Genomic DNA, 4,882 nt, shown 5'->3' on the forward strand with positions numbered 1-4,882 from the left:
TATATATATACACATATATATATATATATATACATATAAATATACATATAAATATACATATAAAGGAAATACATATACATATAAATACATATACATATACATATACATATACATATACATATACAAATACATATACATATACATATAAATACATATACATATACATATACATAATACATATACATATAAAGGAAAATATGAGCACTACCATTTACTAGTTATTTTTTTATGTACTATATTGTATCTTTAGAATAAGGTGTTTATGATATATTTATTTTCTGAAGGGTATGAATTATATATATATATATAATTGCTATTGTTACTGGTGGTGGTGGTCATGTTGTTGTAGATGGTGATGATGATGTTGATGACGATGATGGTGATGAAGACTGATAGTCCAAGTTAAAAGAATTCAATATATTATTAGCATATCACAAGGCAATGTAGAAAAAAATTCTTCTTCATTGGGCAGAGGCACCTGTAATGGCCAAACACACTGCAGATGTTGCCTTGCTAAACTGTGGAATTTTGTAATACAAAACTTTTATTTTCCCTATTAACTTCTAAGTTACACACATTTTGCATCACAGAACTCCATATTAACTCTTTTCCATTTAAACTGGTTATATCCAGCTTAAATAGTTACCTGTTTTGTGTTGAATACACCCAAATCTGGCCTCTCATATATCTACCATACACTGTTATTCTAAAAACTAAACAATCACGCCATCAAAATCTCAAAGCTACAAGATTAATTGAAAATAACGTGAACTGTTAGAGTAAGCTGAATGCTAAAGGGTTAAAATGAGGTTTTTCATAAATGCAATGCTGTCTGTAAAGTGGGTGAGGCTTGTACCAACAAAAACTTACAGTTATTTATCAATCCCAGTGTTGACCAAATATAAGGTGAATCTCAGTTCAGTTGAAAATCCAAAGGGAAATAAAGCAGGCCTCAAGACAGGCATTACTGTATCAACTTGTGTGTTATGTAAGAAATTTAGTTCTAGGATAATAATTTTGAGGCAAATAAAAGATAAAAAGGGATAAAATATATTTAATGAATTTTAGATTAAAAAAAAAAATAGGCGCAGGAGTGGCTGTGTGGTAAGTAGCTTGCTTACCAACCACATGGTTCCAGGTTCAATCCCACTGCGTGGCATCTTGGGCAAGTGTCTCCTACTATAGTCTCGGGCCGACCAAAGCCTTGTGAGTTGATTTGGTAGACGAAAACTGAAAGAAGCCCGTCGTATAAATGTATACATGTATGTATATATGTCTCTATATATATATATATGTGTGTGTGTGTATATGTTTGTGTGTCTGTGTTTGTCCCCCCCAACATCGCTTGGTGTGTTTACGTCCCCGTAACTTAACAGTTCGGCAAAAAGAGACCAATAGAATAAGTTCTAGGCTTACAAAAATAAGTCCTGGGGATCGATTTGCTCGACTAAAGGCAGTGCTCCAGCATGGCCACAGTCAAATGACTGAAACAAGTAAAAAAGTAAGAGAGAGAGAGAGAGAGAGTCGCATTTGTTCAAGACTACATTTGAGTAAATGTGGTAACTCTTGTTCTACCTTAAGCAGTTTGTTGTAGTTGAGTCCACAGATATATCTCAGCTGATCAAACCTATGATCAGTGACCATCCCACCTTTATAGTCTTTCTGGTAAAATTTTATTATCCAATGTGTCTTCCTCCCACCCTTTCTTTTTTTTTTTTTTAAGAAAGTAGGACAAGATATGAGGATGTTTTGGCTGCTATTTATAATAGAATGCCATGCAGACACCCACTACTGATTTCAGTAAGGAAAGAAAAGATTAAACAATGTAAACCTAAGCACTCTAAAAGAATGGGATGGTCAGGGTTGGAATGCCTTTAATCACCAGTTTGCTTAATCAGGGTAGAGCAGAGACTAAACAACAAAGCAACTCATGATAAACTTGAACTCATGTAAATATATTCCAAATAACAAAGATTACTCAGAGAGAATTTAAGTCATTTGAGACAATATAATAGTTTTATTTTCTTTGTCCAGATGTTTTTATGTCTACTAACTTGTCATAAGTATCAATCTTAACAAAATAACTTAAAGCTGATCATTTATATAAATCATAAAAGCAGATTGATCTTAATTAAGCATTACTGAAACAAGATCAGAGCTGATATACGTCAACAGATTGCACAAATTAGATAAAACTACTTCCTTTTGTCACTGATTGTTGACACTTATTTTAATAAACTCCTACTGAGATATAATTTAGATGTCATATCAGAATAAAGTCAATTTTTAAATATTTGAAGTTCGTGTTGAAATCTATAAACAAACTGTTGTAATTCATTAAAATCTAAACTAAAAGCTGGTAAATAATTTACACACACACACAGATGTATATAAAGATATACATACATAAACATATATATATATATATATATATGTATATATATATATTGCTGTTTTGTTATGAGTCTAGAGCAGTGCACCATAGCTGGTATACCATGGCACACTTGTATGTCACGACACGAATGCTAGGTGTGCTGCAATGTAACCTAAACATAAATTTTTTCTCTATACCTCAAGTTATATTTTTAGTTCAGGTGTGCCACCAAATAAAAAAAAGGTTATGGAGTACTGGTCTCGGAGCAGTCACTGCTTTAAATCTAATTAATTGCAGTGTTCCTGTTTTCCACATATGCACTTTTACCTTTAATACTTTTGATATTCTTATCAAAAGCTTCTGATAGCTTTTCTCTTTTATCTTTATACTCAGGAATGTGGTTTTTACATATCAATGAACTTACTGGGTTGTTACATAACTGCTTATCTTACTGGTTCAATAATCAGATTCAGTATTTATCCAGATTTCCACCTGATGGATCAATCTTTATATTTTTAGATTTTGAGTTAATCAAATTACCTGTAGTTGAAATACTTTTCGTGTTACTTACACAATAAAGAAATGAAACTTGGGCAAAATTTCTAATTATGATCTTTCACCTGTATGGCACCTTGGGCAAATGTCTACTGTCATAACTCCAGGCCAACCAAGGCCTTGAGAGAATTTGGTAGATGGAAACTGAAAGAAGCTTGTTGTGTATCTGTGTATATATGTATCTGTGCATGTAACTGTCTCCTTGCCTTGACGCTGTATGATAGTTATAAACAAATGTTACCATCATACAGTGTCCTCTATTCATCTTCTGTTAAAATATATAGTTATAGAAAATATTACTTTGATTCGAAACAGGTGAGGGTTGGTAACAGGAAGGACATCTGGGGGTAGAAAATTCACCTCAACAAAAACTTTGTCCAACATATGCATGCATAGGAAAGTGGACAAGTAAACAATGATGATGGATACAATCAAGGATGTTCATTGAATTAGCAAGTAAATGGGTGAATATCCCATAGAAATATTCTCTTAACATAATTCTGAACAAAACTGGACTTCAGAATTACGGAACAATCTGACATGCTCCAACACAGTGTCCTAACAAGACAATTATCAATCTGAGGCCACAGTAAAAGGCTACATGCAATGCAGCAGAACTGAACACTAGGTTTTTGATTGAAAAAGCAACTCCTTCACCGTTTGGCTACACTATATTCACTCTACACATAAAGGTGTGTATGTGCATGTCTGTATGTGCATGTGTGCATACAAAAATGCATACATGGTGGTTATCCTCATATGTCAAGGAAGACCATCACTGACCATTGCCCACACAAAATGTCAGCAATGCCTGTGCATAAGGTTATTGCACCCACTATCACCAACTTCACCTGTTTCAAAGTAAGGCAATATTACCCATACTCCTTCAAAATGAACAATACAATTTGCCAGACATATTTGCACTGAAGATTTCAAATTAGCAATACCATAGAACGTCTTGCTTTTGTAATGCTAATGTTTGCTTGCAGTGTCAAGGAAAGAAGACATGAACACACTCATGCACACATACACACACATATATGGTAGGCTTCTTTCAGTATCTATTTAAACTTGAGTACTACGTAATTGGGCTGTTGTGGATAGCCTGCATCTATACCATTTTAGGAGATAATTCAGTATCGACCAGGATAATTTATCCATTTTATGGCAGTGAAATATGGGCCGTGACTGCTGAGGACATGCGGACGCTTGCAAGAAATAAAGCCAGTATGCTCCAATGGATGTGTAATGTCAGTGTGCATACTCGACAGAGTGTAAGTACCTTCAGAGAAAAGTTGGACCTAAGGAGCATCAGATGTGGTGTACAAGAGAGATGACTGTGTTGGTATGGTCATGTGGTGAGAATGGATGAGGATAGCTGTGTGAAAAAGTGTCACACCCTAGCAGTTGAGGGAACCTGTGGAAGAGGTCGACCCAGGAAGACCTGGGATAAGGTGGTGAAGCACAACCTTCGAACATTAGGCCTCACCAAGGCAATGACTAGTGACCGAGACCTTTGGAAATATGCTGTGCGTGAGAAGACCTGGCAAGCCAAGTGAGACCATAACCCATGGCCTTTGCCAGGGGTGTAGCCAGTCCACTTATGTGTACCTTTCCTTCATTGGACACTAAACTCTGCTTGCGAAGACCTGTTGAGGCAAGTGAAATCGAAATCAAACCAGATTTGACAACTGGCACCCATGCCAACCTTTCCTTCATTGGACACTAAACTGCTTGTGAAGACCTGTTGGGGCAAGTGAAATCGAAATCGAAATTGAGCCAAATTCAATGATTGGCACTCATGCCAGTGGAACGCTAACAGCACCGTCCAAGCATGACCTTTGCAGAGCAGCTGTCTGGCTTCCGTGCTAGTGGCCTGTAAATAGCACCATTTGAGCATGATCATTACCAGCATCGCCTTACTGGCACTTGTGCCAGTAGCATGTGAAAAAT

The sequence above is a fragment of the Octopus bimaculoides genome, chromosome 16 (genome assembly GCF_001194135.2).
Source record: "Octopus bimaculoides isolate UCB-OBI-ISO-001 chromosome 16, ASM119413v2, whole genome shotgun sequence".
NCBI lineage: Eukaryota > Metazoa > Mollusca > Cephalopoda > Octopoda > Octopodidae > Octopus > Octopus bimaculoides.